The 19,057-nt window shown below is 42.5% G+C and overlaps 1 pseudogene; it reads right to left on the bottom strand.

Moving 5' to 3' along the window:
• Positions 1–107: 107 nt before the first annotated feature.
• Positions 108–18,615, bottom strand: LOC139369413 (C-type lectin domain family 4 member M-like; annotated as a pseudogene).
• Between the last annotated feature and the right edge of the window lie 442 nt (positions 18,616–19,057).

The following is a 19,057-nucleotide window of genomic DNA, read 5'->3' as shown; positions in this document are numbered from 1 at the left end:
AGAGCACAAATGAAAAGCACACCTAGGTACATTTGTAAACCATGCTTAGTTTAGCCCTAACCTCGCCCCGAACTGCCGCTCTCATGGGTCAGAATATAATGATGTAATTACGTGTCAAAGGTCTCCGATTTGGCATCTCCTTGTGGACCGAGTTCCTCCTTCTCTGATGGCAGCACTTCTTTGGTTACCGGGTGTAACTCTCTGATTGTCCACACGATGTCAGGGTCCTTTCTCATAGTGGCCTGTTTCCTCGCCCTTGTTCTGAAAGGGAGTCTTCTGAGTATGGTCAGCCGTGTAGCGTAGGAATGAAAGGAGTGTCGACACACGATTCCTTGGAGAGTGGTAACCGGGTGGTCTTGCTTGAATTCAGAGACACAGCTACTCATCCGTAGCACAGATTTGTTAAAAGGTTCCTTTGTCTTCTTCAACCTCGTGTTGTGTTGTGGGGTTACAACTAATAGAACATTGGCTGCAGCACATGGTCACGTAGTCTGTTATGTTCATTCTTAACTCACATGTTTTATACCCTCGGGTCAGAAAGAGGTGTTTCCGTCTTTTTGGCAAGTTCTCTGGGCGTAACTAGTTACGAGGCAAAGTCTGGATTTGACACATATCCAATTTAGACAACTAACGTCACATTTCATCTTTTCAGAAACATTCTATTTGATCTGGACATTTTCCACACAACGTACAGTGTGCAAACTTCAGGTACATATTGTGGAAACTCTTCAAGTTACACTGTTTTTGTTATAACGTCATCGTTTAACTTTTAATAACATAACAAAAACGACATCGATTTTCATATTCCATCTATCGTCATTAACACCATTTTGTCTGACAAAACATATTGTCCCACAGTCCCTTTATTGCATGTTACTGTTCTGAGGTAGGTTCTCCATAGGCCCAACATACATTCCATTCCTCCACAGTAAGAGGACAAAGGGATTTTCTCTGCTGCCTTAAGATTTACAAAGGGTCTCTGCTTCTAGAATTAATGTGGTGGTCTTCCAACATGGCCACCAGGAGGTGTCGTACGTCAACTGCAAGACCTCTATACGTTAAGTCTCTGCTTCTAGTGATATCTTTGTCTCTGAGTCATCTGTGTTTCTGTGTCTGTGTGACTACTGTAGGTGTTAACTCTAGGGAAGTATCAACAAAATGACACGGGTAGTTGTAGCTATGCTAATACAACAAAATAGAACAAGTTTGCATACAGTGTCTGTGCTTGTGTGCATGTGCGCGTGTGTGTGTGTGTGTGTGAGTGTGAGAGATTGTTACAGGGGTTATTGTTAAACCATTTTCTGCAGAACAATATAAATCATTCCATGTCTCTACATGTTCATCTTGTCCAGAGTATATCTCAACACAGTCCTCCTGTCCAGGGAATGGGACTTGCTATTTGTGATGATGGACAGGACACTGTCATACCAGGAAGATATAGATCATAGAGGGGAAGTGGAGAACAAAGACTAGCTGTTAACATATATTACATATCATATGTAACACCCCCAAGATAATTCAGGGAGTTTCCAGAACTCCTCCTTCCTTTCACCTTTCTGCTGATTTGGACCCTCTGTTTACTCCCAAATATACATAAACATGTTCAGGAGGTCCAGAACTACAAACATTGGTCATTATAATGTCCAGACAATAGATTTGATACTACAAACTGCTACAAGTGGATATTGAGGGTGGGTAGTTTTAACCAGTGAGGATGAGATGATAACAGTAACCCCTGGGGCTCTCCTCTACATTTACAGTTTAGCCATTTAGAAGATGCTCTTATCCAGAGCGACTTACAGCAGCAATTAGGGTTAAGTGCCTTGCTGAAGGGCACATCAACAGATTTTTCAAATAGTCGTCTCAGGAATTTGAACCACCAACCTTTCGGTTCCTGGCCCAACGATCTTAACCGCTAGGCTACCTGCCACCCTTTCTCTTAATGAACCTGATTGGTTGAGGAGTTTTTGAGTGACAGCTAGTTGAACCACTGAAAATGTCTACTACACTTCCATCTTTTGGGACCCATATAGGGGAACAACAGTCAAATATGAGCATTTGATATTGTGCTTATATGTAACTTGACAACATAGACTGACTGTTAAATATTATTTAGTAACATTCTTTGATATCTCTTCTACACTCATTGATTGGTGATACAGTCAACTCCTATACAGTGTATGTAATGGTGATTTGGTACTGTTGAGAATGTCATCACCAGGCCTCAATTGGAGCATGTAAATATCTGTAGAATATATTTGAATGGGAAGTTATGTGAATGCACAAAGTAAAATGTACTGAATTCATGTTGAACCTGATGAGGTATAAAACACAGGAAGTTACAAACAGGAAATAAGTAGGCCTTTTATTAATATAATACTACAAATAAACACAACAATAGATGCGTTTGCATGCATGTGTGCACGCAGTGTGTGTGCATGTGTGTGGGAGGTTGTGTGTGTGGGTTTGAGACAGAGAGAGAATGTCTGTGAGAGAAAGTGAGAGAGAGAGAGACAGAGAGAGAGACACACAGAGTTAGCGAGAGAATGAAGGAGGAAGTTTTGTGCACTGTGTGCTGCTGTATGTGTTACAGTATGTTGTCATGGTGATGTTAAACAGCTTTCTCACAAACCCAGTAGATTTTCCTGTCACATGACAAGTCATTCCATGCCTCCAGAGGACGCTGATCTTTACGTATCTCAACACAGTCCTCCTCACCATAGTCTAGTCTGCCAGCACCATTATCAGGCTGTGGTTTATGCCAGTACCTACAGGGTTAACAACAGTCAGATATCATGGTTAATACCAGGACTTACAGGGTTAACAACAGACAGATATCATGGTTAATACCAGTACCTACAGGGTTAACAACAGTCAGATATCATGGTTAATACCAGTACCTACAGGGTTAAAAACAGTCAGATATCATGGTTAATACCAGTACCTACAGGGTTAAACACAGTCAGATATCATGGTTAATATCAGTACCTACAGGGTTAAAAACAGTCAGATATCATGGTTAATACCATTACCTACAGGGTTAACAACAGTCAGATATCATGGTTAATACCAGTACCTACAGGGTTAAAAACAGTCAGATAGCATGGTTAATACCAGTACCTACAGGGTTAAAAACAGACAGATATCATGGTTAATACCAGTACCTACAGGGTTAAAAACAGTCAGATATCATGGTTAATACCAGTACCTACAGGGTTAACAACAGTCAGATATCATGGTTAATACCAGTACCTACATGGTTAATAACAGTCAGATAGCATGGTTAATACCAGGACCTACAGGGTTAACAACAGTCAGATATCATGATTAATACCAGTACCTACAGGATTAAAAACAGTCAGATATCATGGTTAATACCAGTACCTACAGGGTTAAAACAGTCAGATATCATGGTTAATACCAGTACCTACAGGGTTAAAACAGTCAGATATCATGGTTAATACCAGTATCTACAGGGTTAAAAACAGTCAGACATCACAGTTAAAACATCACAATCCTAAATAATATACAGACATGTTTCACCTTAAATTCAACTTTGTTGACTGCTGCCATCCATGACAATAATCTGTATAAATAAAGGCTGAATAAACTGAAAATTGGAGCCTTATTGTCAGAGTAGTTATCATCTCTTAGTCTGTGGTCTGTGTTGGTCCATCAGTTGAGTGTGGAGGGCATAGAGTATGAACAACACAGAGAAACAGTCCTTCTCCTTACACTGTGGTCAGTGTTATTACAGTAGTAATATATTACCTTGGGTTGGTCAGTGTTATTACAGCAGTAGTATATTACCTTGGGTTGGTCAGTGTTATTATAACAGTAGTCTCTTACCTTGGAGTGGTCAGTGGGGTGCCGTCCACCCATATCAAGTTCCCCTCAGTAACAGAGTCAGTCAGACCAATCCAGACTCCCTTGTTGAGGTTGAAGAGAAACTCCTGTTGTTGAAAAAGATAAATAAATATTCTCTCTCTCTCTCTCTCTCTCTCTCTCTCTCTCTCTCTCTCTCTCTCTCTCTCTCCCTCTCTCTCTCTCTCTCTCTCTCTCTCTCTCTCTCTCTCTCTCTCTCTCTCTCTCTCTCTCTCTCTCTCACCTGTTCCTTGTCACTGTTTACGATCACCAGGTCTGCTCCTCTCTCCAGACAGTCCTCTCTGCTCTCCTTCCAGGTTTTAGTATCATCAGACAGGAAGTACCAACTGGATTCAAAATTCTGCCAGCCTTTGACACAGGTTTGTTCTACAAGATGAAAACATGAATTTCTTTCAATTTACCACACAGGATACTTAAGTAAAAAAATTCAGCACACAATAAAGTGTGTGGGATTAATGAAAATGTACTATTGTATGTTTACTCACCGAGATTGGTAAACCTCCCACTAAGAAAATCTCTCTCAGTCTGTAGCTGGTCTCTCTCTTTAATCAGAAGGCTATAACTGGCCTGTAGCTGGTCTCTCTCTTTAGTCAGGTTGTTGCAACTGGCCTGTAGCTGGTCTCCCTCTTTAGTCAGGTTGTTGTAACTGGACTGTAGCTGGTCTTTCTCTTCAGTCAGATTGCTGTAACTGGCCAGCAGCTTGTTTCTCTCTGTTGAGTTGTGATGATCAATGACTCCATCTGTAAAAGGGAAAGGTTTATCAAACATGTAACTAAAACACCATTGATGATTAAGTATAATTAGGTAGGCTCCTTAATTCTCAGTGACAACATACTAAACTTACAGTAGACAGACAGGCCTATGATCCCAGCCAGTAGGATAACACATAGCAGCCCCAGACACACTGCAGCAACTCCAGAGGGTCTCTTCCACCACTGAACATGTACTGAATCACAAATGATTAAAGATCTTTGGTAATGTGTTTTACTGTATCATCCAGGACTGGGACAAATAAAGCTAGAGTTCTACAGGGTTATCACACCTGTATTTGTTTGTGTGCTTATGTGTGTGTGTGTGTGTGTGTGTGTTCGTGCAATCTTACCAGATTCAACAACTCCATCTCTTGTACTGGACTTGAAGGCTTTTACGTTGGCATATAATTGGTCATCAATGTCTGTGTTCTTCATTGCATCAGGCTCATCGTCTTCAAATCCATCTGAGATTTCATAAACTTCCTCTGACATCTTAACACACTGGTGGTGAAATACACTAACTTCTACTTATCTCAACTCTAATATACGTCTGTATCTATGTGTTCTCTCTGGACTGTCCTGCATCTGTGTGACTTATTATAATGATACATGTTTTAAACAGTTAACCACAGTGAAGAGGAAACTGTCAAATCAACACCACACTGGTCATCACGTGACTTGCACAAGCCAATCTAAACATGTATGTTTCCCACAGTGCTCATCAGTATTAAACATGTGTTTCAACTGAAGTGATAATATAATACATGATATGACTCCCACCAGTCTTAGTGTGATAATATAATACATGATATGACTCCCACCAGCCTTAGTGTGATAATATAATACATGATATGACTCCCACCAGCCTTAGTGTGATAATATAATACATGATATGACTCCCACCAGTCTTAGTTATAATATAATACATGATATGACTCCCACCAGTCTTAGTGTGATAATATAATACATGATATGACTCCCACCAGTCTTAGTGTGATAATATAATACATGATATGACTCCCACCAGCCTTAGTGTGATAATATAATACATGATATGACTCCCACCAGCCTTAGTGTGATAATATAATACATGATATGACTCCCACCAGTCTTAGTTATAATATAATACATGATATGACTCCCACCAGTCTTAGTGTGATAATATAATACATGATATGACTCCCACCAGTCTTAGTTATAATATAATACATGATATGACTCCCACCAGCCTTAGTGTGATAATATACTACATGATATGACTCCCACCAGTCTTAGTGTGATAATATAATACATGATATGACTCCCACCAGTCTTAGTTTGATAATATAATACATGATATGACTCCCACCAGCCTTAGTTTGATAATATAATACATGATATGACTCCCACCAGCCTTAGTGTGATAATATAATACATGATATGACTCCCACCAGTCTTAGTGTGATAATATACTACATGATATGACTCCCACCAGCCTTAGTGTGATAATATAATACATGATATGACTCCCACCAGTCTTAGTGTGATAATATAATACATGATATGACTCCCACCAGTCTTAGTGTGATAATATAATACATGATATGACTCCCACCAGCCTTAGTGTGATAATATAATACATGATATGACTCCCACCAGCCTTAGTGTGATAATATACTACATGATATGACTCCACCAGCCTTAGTGTGATAATATAATACATGATATGACTCCCACCAGCCTTAGTGTGATAATATAATACATGATATGACTCCCACCAGCCTTAGTGTGATAATATAATACATGATATGACTCCACCAGCCTTAGTGTGATAATATAATACATGATATGACTCCCACCAGCCTTAGTGTGATAATATAATACATGATATGACTCCCACCAGCCTTAGTGTGATAATATAATACATGATATGACTCCCACCAGCCTTAGTGTGATAATATAATACATGATATGACTCCCACCAGCCTTAGTGTGATAATATAATACATGATATGACTCCCACCAGCCTTAGTGTGATAATATATTACATGATATGACTCCCACCAGTCTTAGTGTGATAATATAATACATGATATGACTCTAGATCATGCTATATGATGTATGTATGAATTCACAGGGTCCCGATTTTGGATCTGCTAAAATAAATTGTGATCCTGTTAATTGACATATACACTACATATATCCTGACTGAGTTTACAGCACCCCCAGCCTTCAAATGGAGAGCACATTATGGATCTCACTCTGTGACTGGTGGTGTAGGGGGAAGTTGTCCCTAGACGCTGATCTTAGGTCGGTTTTGCATTTCTACCACAAATGGTTAAGGTTAGGATTGGGGGAGAGAAACCTGATCCTAGATCTGAACCTAGGGGAAACTTCCCTCTGTGGTGTGACCGGCCACCAATGGCCATCTACAGTAGGGGTCTTTTTTTATCTATGCTGACTGTGAAGAGTTTCTCAGAATGAAAAAGCAGAAGTTCTAACAACATCTCCATTGTTCCAGTTTGACATATTTAAGAGAAAGAAGAATATAAACTCTCCACATGTTTTATGATAAAACGTTCATATTTCCACCCTGTCTTTCAGTACAAAATCAAATCAAATCAAATTTTGTTTGTCACATACACATGGTTAGCAGATGTTAATGCGAGTGTAGCGAAATGCTTGTGCTTCTAGTTCCGACAATGCAGTAATAACCAACAAGTAATCTAACTAACAATTCCAAAACTACTCTTATACACAGTGTATGGGGATAAAGAATATGTACATAAAGATATATGAATGAGTGATGGTACAGAGCGGCATAGGCAAGATACAGTAGATGGTATTGAGTACAGAATATACATATGAGATGAGTATGTAAACAAAGTGGCATAGTTAAAGTGGCTAGTGATACATGTGTTACATAAAGATGCAGTAGATGATATAGAGTACAGTATATACGTATACATATGAGATGAATAATGTAGGGTATGTAAACATTATATTAGGTAGCATTGTTTAAAGTGGCTAGTGATATATTTTACATCATTTCCAATCAATTCCCATGATTAAAGTGGCTGGAGTTGAGTCAGTGTGTTGGCAGCAGCCACTCAATGTTAGTGGCCTTGAGATAGAAGCTGTTTTTCAGTCTCTCGGTCCCAGCTTTGATGCACCTGTACTGACCTCGCCTTCTGGATGATAGCGGGGTGAACAGGCAGTGGCTCAGGTGGTTGTTGTCCTTGATGATCTATATGGCCTTCCTGTAACATCGGGTGGTGTAGGTGTCCTGGAGGGCAGGTAGTTTGCCCCCGGTGATGCGTTGTGCAGACCTCACTACCCTCTGGAGAGCCTTACGGTTGTGGGCGGAGCAGTTGCCGTACCAGGCGGTGATACAGCCCGCCAGGATGCTCTCGATTGTGCATCTGTAGAAGTTTGTGAGTGCTTTTGGTGACAAGCCGAATTTCTTCAGCCTCCTGAGGTTGAAGAGGCGCTGCTGCGCCTTCTTCACGATGCTGTCTGTGTGGGTGGACCAATTCAGTTTGTCTGTGATGTGTATGCCGAGGAACTTAAAACTTGCTACCCTCTCCACTACTGTTCCATCGATGTGGATAGGGGGGTGCTCCCTCTGCTGTTTCCTGAAGTCCACAATCATCTCCTTAGTTTTGTTGACGTTGAGTGTGAGGTTATTTTCCTGACACCACACTCCGAGGGCCCTCACTTCCTCCCTGTAGGCCGTCTCGTCGTTGTTGGTAATCAAGCCTACCACTGTTGTGTCGTCTGCAAACTTGATGATTGAGTTGGAGGCGTGCGTGGCCACGCAGTCGTGGGTGAACAGGGAGTACAGGAGAGGGCTCAGAACGCACCCTTGTGGGGCCCCAGTGTTGAGGATCAGCGGGGTGGAGATGTTGTTGCCTACCCTCACCACCTGGGGGCGGCCCGTCAGGAAGTCCAGTACCTGGTTGCACAGGGCGGGGTCGAGACCCAGGGTCTCGAGCTTGATGACGAGCTTTGACGGTACTATGGTGTTAAATGCCGAGCTGTAGTCGATGAACAGCATTCTCACATAGGTATTCCTCTTGTCCAGATGGGTTAGGGCAGTGTGCAGTGTGGTTGAGATTGCATCGTCTGTGGACCTATTTGGGCGGTAAGCAAATTGGAGTGGGTCTAGGGTGTCAGGTAGGGTGGAGGTGATATGGTCCTTGACTAGTCTCTCAAAGCACTTCATGATGACGGAAGTTACCTTAGCTTTCTTGGGAACAGGAACAATGGTGGCCCTCTTGGCCCACATATACATACTGGTTTAATCTAATGACACAACTCTCTCTGCACTGATTCCACTGTTCCACATGACATCTACCTACATGAACTATTATACAACTCTACAGCTCTACTCTATTCCACAGGAGGAGAGAAAGCATCACACAGACCCTTAGATACAGGGACAGAGTCAAAGGTGGCCCTCTGGTGGACGTAGTACTAACTACAGGTACAGCTGTAGTGTTGGTGACAGAGACCTGGGTGGATGTAGTACTAACTACAGGTACAGCTGTAGTGTTGGTGACAGAGACCTGGCTGGATGTAGTACTAACTACAGGTACAGCTGTAGTGTTGGTGACAGAGACCTGGGTGGATGTAGTACTAACTACAGGTACAGCTGTAGTGTTGGTGACAGAGACCTGGGTGGATGTAGTACTAACTACAGGTACAGCTGTAGTGTTGGTGACAGAGACCTGGGTGGATGTAGTACTAACTACAGGTACAGCTGTAGTGTTGGTGACAGAGACCTGGGTGGATGTAGTACTAACTGCAAGCCCAGACACACACCCACGTTGCCTGCCCTGCCCACTACCAACAGCTCTACCTTCTTTGAACAGCAGGTGAAGCTGTAGTCCAACTTGGTCACATTCTTGGACCTGGGGCCCACTGCCCCAGAAGTGTTGAGGGTCCTATTGCCCTGGTATAGGCTGATGCAGATGATTCCTGTCCCACTGACACAGTCGGTGAGGTTGGCAAAGAGCTGCCAATTTGAGGAGCTGCGTGCTAACAGACAGTCAGAGGAGACCACTGAGGTACAATAACAAAAGTTTGAGGAGCTGCATGCTAACAGACAGTCAGAGGAGACCACTGAGGCACAATAACAACAGTTTGAGGAGCTGCATGCTAACAGACAGTCAGAGGAGACCACTGAGGTATAATAACAACAGTTTGAGGAGCTGCATGCTAACAGACAGTCAGAGGAGACCACTGAGGTATAATAACAACAGTTTGAGGAGCTGCATGCTAACAGACAGTCAGAGGAGACCACTGAGGTACAATAACAACAGTTTGAGGAGCTGCATGCTAACAGACAGTCAGAGGAGACCACTGAGGTATAATAACAACTGGAGACTGTGTCCAAGATGTTGTTGTTTCCAAGGTATTCACGTTCACATACGCAGATTCATGGACATCTGTATCCGGGTTGCATCCGGTTTACTCAGCCCAACATCACATGCTCACTAGCACTCAGTGGGTACAGGGAACAGCACGAGGCTCTCCAGAGGGTGGCACGGTCTGCCCAACATCACATGCTCACTAGCACTCAGTGGGTACAGGGAGCAGCGCGAGGCTCTCCAGAGGGTGGTACGATCTGCCCAACATCACATGCTCACTAGCACTCAGTGGGTACAGGGAGCAGCACGAGGCTCTCCAGAGGGTGGCACGGTCTGCCCAACATCACATGCTCACTAGCACTCAGTGGGTACAGGGAGCAGCACGAGGCTCTCCAGAGGGTGGCACGGTCTGCCCAACATCACATGCTCACTAGCACTCAGTGGGTACAGGGAGCAGCACGAGGCTCTCCAGAGGGTGGTACGGTCTGCCCAACGCATTTATCGGGGGAGCACTGCACAGCATTTGACATCTGGTAAATATGTGTATGTGACCAATACAATTTGATTTGATTTCAGCAGCAACGAGATCATTACGTCATCCAAAAACATGGCAGTCATTGAGTGAATATAAAAAGTAAAGAAATCGGCCTCAGCGACAACTATTTGAAGATTACAATGAATTGTTTTGTGCACAAAGGTTCTGACTAAAGTGTCGTATTAGGAATTTTCTAATCTGACTTTCCTATGTGGCTGTGTACGGAAAATCTATTTCTGGGTCGATTATCTGATAAACTGCAGTACCGAAACAGAACTGTTGGAGCATTCAAAACCGTGCTTCTAGACCAGAACCCTGGCCCTTTGGAGGAGACTCCTGGTAGCCCGCACTGGAGAGTGGTAAAATCTGTCACCTGGAGGGAGGAAGGAAGTTAAGAAGGGGAGGAAGAGGGAGAGGGTATAGACAATGCGAGAGAGCAAGAGAGCTTAGTCAGATAACTGATGCAGCTGATAACAACTGGTAGCTAACAGCAACCGATTCCTTTCAAATCAGTGGCTGTGAGGGAGAGAGGATATGAAAAAAGGAGAGCATTTTAGTGTTTTGAAACAAGACCCTTACTTTGCTGACAACGGACAGGGTTACAGTACATCCGTTCCTGACGGGGTGCTAGCGGGCGCCGTGAGGCTCACCGTACTGTTGGCTGCACCGCCCCCAGTCACCATGGAGATGTTGGCAGGGAAGGAAGAAGTGAATCTGGAATTGTTGGTGGCTCGGGCAGTAAAGGTTCCTCCGGTTCTGTTGGTCGTTTCTGCAGTGAAGCGTACTGAAATGGTGGAAAACTATGGACAAAACAGGGTGTACACAAATGAGGGGTTAGGTAATAGTAGTATTGATAAATGAGGCCTCAAAGCTCTGTTGGTACAGTCCGATCTGCTGTCTCTCCAGTTTTTAGTCTTGGTCGAGATGTAGAACCAACCTTCAAAATCATCTCTCTTCCTCTGTAGCTGGTCTCTCTCTTTAGTTAAGTTGTTGTAACTTGTCTGTAGCTGGTCTCTCTCTTTAGTCAGGGTGTTGTAACTGATCTGTAGCTGGTCTCTCTCTTTAGTCAGGGTGTTGTAACTGATCTGTAGCTGGTTTTTATCATTAGTCCGGGTGTTGTAAAGGGTCTGTAGCTTGTCTCTCTTCTCAGTTAGGTTGTTGTAACTGGTCTGTAGCCGGTCTCTCTCATCAGTCAGGTTGTCTTAGATTGTCTGTAGTTGGTCTCGTTCCTCAGTAAGGGTGTTGTAACTGTCACATAGCTGACAGATGTGTCATAGTGCCGATCTCACCGTTCCCCCCTTGGCCTCTGCACTGATGTAGATATCCACAATCCTTTTCTCCATATCACCTCTGTCAAACCACATTGGTCAAAATCTGGCTTGGTATAGATGGCCTCAGAAATGTTCAACAATGTTGCCTTAACTATAGGGAAGTATCAAAATGATGAAATGGTAGTTGTGGCTATGCTAATACATAAAATAGAACAAGTTTACTTACTTGTTTGCATGTGTGAGTGTAAGAGATCGTTACAGTGGTTATTGTTAAACCATTTTCTGCAGAACAATATAAATCATTCCATGTCTCTACATGGTCATCTTGTCCAGAGTATATCTCAACACAGTCCTCCTGCCCAGGGAATGGGACTTGCTATTTGTGATGATGGACAGGACACTATCATACCAGGAAGATATAGATCATAGAGGGGAAGTGGAGAACAAAGACTAGCTGGTAACATATATTAAATATCATATGTAACAGTCCCAAGATAATTCAGGGAGTTTCCAGAACTCCTCCTTCCTTTCACCTTTCTGCTGATTTGGACCCTCTGTTTACTCCCAAATATACATCAACATGTTCAGGAGGTCCAGAACTACAAACATGGGTCATTATAATGTCCATACAATAGATTTTACACCACAAGATTACACCAAGTGGTTATTGAGGGTGGGTATGCTTAACCAGTGAGGATCAACCTGATTGGTTGAGGAGTTTTTTAGTGACAGCTGGTTGAACCACTGAAAATATTCACTTCCCTTTATATGGGACCCATATAAGGTAACAACAGTCAAATATGAGCATTTGATATTGTGCTTATTTGTAACTTGACAACAAAGACTGACTGTCAAATATTATTAAGTACCATTGTTTGATATCTCTACTACACTCATTGATTGGTGATACAGTCACCTCCTATACAGTGTATGTAATGGTGGTTTGGTACTGTAGAGAATGTCATCACCAGGCCTCAATTGGAGCATGTAAATATCTGTAGAATATATTTGAATTGGAAGTTATGTAAATGCACAAAGTCAAATGTACTGAATTCATGTTGAACTACAAACACATACAACAATATGTGTATGCATGTGTGTATGTGCATGTGTGAGTGTGTGTGAGAGAAAGACAGAGAGAGAGAATGAAGGAGGAAGTTGTGTACATTGAAGGCTGCTGTATGTGTTTGCCATCTCCATTATCAGGCTGATGTGAAGACCAGTACCTACAGGGCTAAAAACAGTCAGATATCATGGTTAATACCAGTACCTACAGAGTTAAAAACAGTCAGATATCATGGTTAATACCAGTACCTACAGGGTTAAAAACAGTCAGATATCATGGTTAATACCAGTACCTACAGGGTTAAAAACAGTCAGATATCATGGTTAATAGCAGTACCTACAGGGTTAAAAACAGTCAGATATCATGGTAATGGTGAGAGAAAGACAGATAATGGTGAGAGAAAGACAGAGAGAGAGAATGAACCAGTACCAGTACCTACAGAGTTAAAACAGTCAGATATCATGGTTAATACCAGCACCTACAGGGTTAAAAACTATAAGACATCACAGTTACAACATCACAATCCTAAATAATATACAGACATGTTTCATCTTACAGTAACTTTGTTGATTGCCAGACCAATCCAGACCCTCTTCTTGAGGTTGAAGAGAAATGTCTGTTGTTGAGAAAGATAAATATATACAGTAAATATATTTATCCACAGTATATGCATGATCATATCTCTCTCTCTCTCTCTCTCTCTCTCTCTATCTATCTAATCACCAGGTCTGCTCTCCTTCCAGGTTTTATTCTCAGTAGATAGGAAGTACCAACTGGATTTTAATTTCTGCCAGCCTTCAGGACAGGTTTGTTCTTCAAGATGAAAACATGAATTTCCTTCAACTTATCACGCTGGATACTTACTTAGTTAAAAATACAGACACACGATAAAGTGTGTGGGATTTATGAAAATGTATGACTGTAGGTTTACTCACTGAGATTGGTAAGCCTCCCACTAAGAAAATCTCTCTGTCTGTAGCTGGTCTCTAACTTTAATCAGGTTGTTGTAACTGGTCTGTAGCTGGTCTCTCTCTTTAGTCAGAAGGCTGTTGCTGTCCTGTAGCTGGTCTCTCTCTTCAGTCAGGGTGTTGTAACTGGTCTGTAGCTGGTCTATCTGTGTTGACTTGTGATGATCAATGGCTCCATCTGTAAAAGGGAAAAGTTCATCAAACATGTAACTAAAACACCATTAATGAGTAAGTATGATTAAGTAGGCTCCTTAATTCTCAGTGACAACATACTAAACTTACAGTAGACAGACAGGCCTATGATCCCAGCCAGTAGGAGAACACACAGCACTAAACAGACCTGGGACTCTAGCTAGTAGGAGTTGACAAGACAGCACTAAACAGACCTGGGACTCTAGCTAGTAGGAGTTGGCAAGACAGCACTAAACAGACCTGGGACTCTAGCTAGGGTTGGGGTAAGTTTAGGTAAGAATAATTGTTTAGGAGTTGGAGTGAGGTTAGAAAACAAAATTCATGCCAGCAACCTTGTGTTGCGCCTTCCATTCAACACCAATTTATCACCTAGCAAGTGTATTTAACACGCACTGGGCACTGTAACCTCTGCCCACTGACCATTGAGCTTTAATTGAACCAATCACATTCATTATGTCCGTGAGACAGAGCTGCCCTCAGGGCAAGATTGAATACGGAAAACTGTCCCTAACCAATCTGGATTGTTGTTTGAGGTTTAGGCTAAATCTCTACCACCTGTTCACATTCTTTTAAACCAACCCTTTGTCCATCTGCTGGTGAATAAGAGAAAAAGCATTTAGCATTTAAATAAACCGATAACCAAACCAAAAACAACATGGAAGCTATCAAAAACCTATGAAGATGAAGATGAAGGCACTTAAAATGCCTTTATTGTGGTCCTACGTTTAATGAAACAACAATCAAAAAATGAATGTAAAAAGAAACAAGAATACAATGGAGCATATTATCTACAATATTGTATGTATACTGCATAACTTTGCTCTTCAATAAAACATATTTGTTCATTGTTCAATATATTTTAAAATGTTATAGATTGGGTTGCCAGGTGGTGGTGTCATACATGACCGATGACATCACAATGGTCTTAAAGCCAATTTGAACAATGGGTTAATGTGGAAATGTATCAGTCTTCATTGGTTATCGACATGGCTTGTTTCTGCTGGTGCAAAAAGGTATGAAATCAGGTCATTTAATCAATGAAAAACTACTATAATTCTGGAGTAGTATTTTTTTATATAGACCTAGTAGGAAGAGTACAAGTTAAAGTACATTCTGATTGACAAATATGTAAAAAGTGTACATGAGATGTACATGAAGTTCTGCTTTTGCAAATGTCACTCAATGTAACCTATCTATACTGTGTTATTTGAGGTTTTGGATAGATACCTATGATTCTCCATTTAGGCCTACCTTTTCCTACTCTTATGACCCCCCTCTTCCATTGGCTGGGGATCTGGGGGGGAAAGTATTTAGCACTATCACATTTTCTTGTCAACAGAAAAAACGTCAGAAAGCAAATTCAGTTGATGTGGAGCAGAAGACAAGAAAGAAGAAGGAGAGGGGCACTTCATCCCCCTCTCCAATTCCATCTGACCGTTCTGAACGGAATGGCTCCGCTACCTCTGACCCCTCACCCTCTGATCAACTCTCCTCCCTCCATCCACCTCCCTCTCCTGTTAAATGTTCCTCTCAGCCTTGCTCTCCTGCTAAACAACCCTCTGTACCCCGGTCACCTGCCAAAAACCCTTCCCCAGTGAAATCCTCTCCAGTGGTGTCCCACCCTAGTTCTCCCTCTCCTACCAAGCTTCTGGACCGTCATGGAGACACCAGTCAGGAGGGCACAACAGTCAGGTAATCCAAACATAAAGTACAGTGCCATCCTAGAGTCTCTTTGGAGAGTTGGGTTTAGTGCTACCAGACCAGGGCCAGTGTTAATCAACAGTATGAGTGCTAATCTAGGATCAGGTCCTCTCTGTCCATAATAATCTGATTCATTGATCTATGATCTAAAATGAAAAACTGGTCCTAGATCAGACTCCTACTCTGAGACACTTGGTAAACACAGTCCCAGAAAGTTATTTTCCTGAAACTGTAGTTTTAGCCTCTTCTGTCTACATCTAGTGGATAAAGAGAGTACTAACCTATTGGCCTGGTCTACTTGGTACACTGCATTTATATGGACAGCAGTACATGCATAACTACTCAGACTGTGTTTATAGTACATTACAGTATTAATAGAGAGACTGTGTAGAGTGATAATATCTATGTGTTGGAGGCGTTAGACCAGTTTCTCTCCTTCCTCCAGACCTCTGTCTCTTCAGGAACACTCTAGTCCAATGCCCCAGAGACCAGGCTCAGCCACCAGAAGCATGACTCTTCCCAGGGCCAGCTCAGCCACCAGAAGCATGACTCTTCCCAGGACCAGCTCAGCCACCAGAGGGTCAGAAGAGACCCAGGGGGCCAGAGGAGAACGGGGGGAACTGGTCAACATGGAACTTCTTGGGTAAACCACAACACACTGCAAATGCATTGAATATAAGTTCTTTATTGTTTAGAGATCAGTGTCTGATATACTATGGGGATAAGGCTTACTATCTAGCATGTCCTTTTTATTAGATATTTATAAACCCATGAATTATGTCAATCTCGGTCTAAAGGACATCCACTTCTTTGTGTTAAATATAATGTATCCCTTATCCCCTGCCATTATCATCACTTTATAGAGATGTGAAGGTTATGATTAATCTCTATGTGTGTACTGATGACTGATTCTTCTTCACAGGTTGCCTAACATTGGCAACACTTGCTTCCTTAACGCCACCCTGCAGTGCCTCCTGGTCCTGCCTTCCTTCTCAAAGGAAATCCTGCACCAGGAACAACTCTGGAGCTCCTCCCCCTTCTCCAACCTGCTCAGGTAAGGGAAGGCTCAAAAGCAGACACTCACCCCACACAGCCATTAATTGTGGTCATAAATTAAAGAAGGGACACTCTTTTCACTCCACTTCTACAGAAAGGGATTGTCGTAGCAGGTTAGGAGAGCACTTTCACTAATCCTAACCCTTTTCCTAACCTTAACCACTTCATATTTTGCTGTGTATTGTATTTATGGTTTATTTTCCAGTTTCTTTTTGTTTTTGGAATCTTCATAACCAAGAGGAACAACAATGACACACTGATTATGATGTTGGCATTTTGTAGGCCAATTTGGAAAGTGTAGAATGACTACATTACCCATAATGCTCATTGACTGAACATTCCACCTTACCGTGGGAAATTTGGTAGTTTTTTTAAATGCTCTGGAATTGAGAGCAGTATCCAAACCAAATATCTTAGGAGAATAAACAATATATTTTTGTTGTTTGGCTTCATTGTCCGTCCTCAAAGGTGAAATTGCATCAAATCGAATGAAACATTTCTAATGATGGGGTGCCACTAGATAAAACATATTTGTATATACTCATCTGCCTCTTCAGGCGTAAGCCAGTAGGTTGACACCATCCAGTCGGCTGCTAACTTACTCTCTGTCTCCCCTACAGGTGTCTGTCTGATGTGCACCGTTCGGGTCTACCTGACAGTGTGGCAAACCATGCCTCAAAAGCAGACCTCATGTGGAAGGTCAAGTACTCCTTGTCGGGATACGATTTGAAGTATCTGGGGGACACGCAACAGGTAACTGAGGCACTACTCTCTTGTGTACGAGTGCTCTTCTTGCAAGGGTTAATTTTCTCTTTTTTAATTTGCTTTTATCTTGATGTGTTTCTTTCTCTTCCTCATCATAGGACGCACACGAGTTACTGGTCAATATGCTGTGCCAGCTGAAGGAGGAGGGCATGATTCTGAAGACACTCGGGATGAACTATACCTGCCCTGTTTCCCAGCTGGAGTTCCAGCTTGTGTCGGTGCGCACATGTACCAGGTAAGAGATCCCATTGGTTGTAATGTATCTACTGAGAACAGGATCTTTCTCTATATATATATATATATATATATATATATATATATATATATATATATATATATATATATATATATACAGTATATATTAATATTACAAAACACATGGCATAACAGAAACATTGTAGAGACCTGAAACAGAAACAGACTTGATGCATTTTTCTTCTCTTTGTCCTGCTTCTGAAGCTGTGGGCGCGAGTCGTCTACCAGAGAGGACTACAACCACCTCTCATTGGACATCAGCCCTGAGCGCACCTTGCTGAACAGCCTAGCACTCACTTTCAAAGTCAGCACTTAGGGCTCAGCCCTGCATGTAGAGACTAACACCCAGGGCAAGCTGCCCACTGCCTCAGAATACGCTATCTTATTATTGTAGTGGTATCATTCATTATGTAATGATTTTGTTTCTAACCAGAGTGAACAGGTTGAATTCACATGTGAGGGCTGTAAAGGCCTCCACGCCTCAAAGGTGGAGCAGTTCCACACACTGCCTCTGTGAGTTGTCCCTTTATAACCTCTCATAGTACTAGCAGTGTTTAATGTCCTGAGCCTTTAGGAGTAGTTACCTTCCTGAGCAGGTTGTAGGACTTAGAGGTGAGCACCGCCAAACAAATGTCACTCATCTGTTATTTTGTTGACTGGTTTCATTGTCTGTCTGTTCATCTCTCTTCCTCTCTCTTTCTGGGCAGTGTGCTGGTTCTGCATCTGAAGAGGTTTGGAGGACCTGGGGGGTTGGAGAAGCTGGAGGCTCCTCTTTTGTTTCCTTCGGAGCTGAGGCTCTCCACCCTCTGTGGGGACATGGTGCCACACCTGCACAGTGCCAGCCCACAGGCCCTCACCAACCAGGCCCCCAGCATCCAGGGGTCCATCCCCCAGACCCTCGCCAGCCAAGTCTCCAGCCCACCTGGAGCGGCAAAAGACAGCGCCCTCTGCTGTTCAGGTAGGTCATGGCACCATAACACTATTCTTGCTCCAACACCACTCAAACCACCCACTCCCAAAACGGTCCTGCTGACAGAGAATCTGGAAGCTGCAATTTAAAATGCTTCTCAGATATCTTTAGTGATGTATGGGAGCTGTTTTAGACCAGAGCAATTCAGACAAGTGACCACGTTTTCACAGCTCTTGATATGTATATTTGACCCCTCAGATTCAAATGAGCAGGAACCAGGGAAAGTGTTGCTGACAGCCTCAGTGGTGAGAAGAGAGAGAGCGATAGAGAGAGTGAAACCAGTGAAAAAT

The sequence above is a fragment of the Oncorhynchus clarkii genome, chromosome 17 (genome assembly GCF_045791955.1).
Source record: "Oncorhynchus clarkii lewisi isolate Uvic-CL-2024 chromosome 17, UVic_Ocla_1.0, whole genome shotgun sequence".
Taxonomy (NCBI): domain Eukaryota; kingdom Metazoa; phylum Chordata; class Actinopteri; order Salmoniformes; family Salmonidae; genus Oncorhynchus; species Oncorhynchus clarkii.
This window is presented reverse-complemented; position numbering and strand designations above follow the sequence as displayed.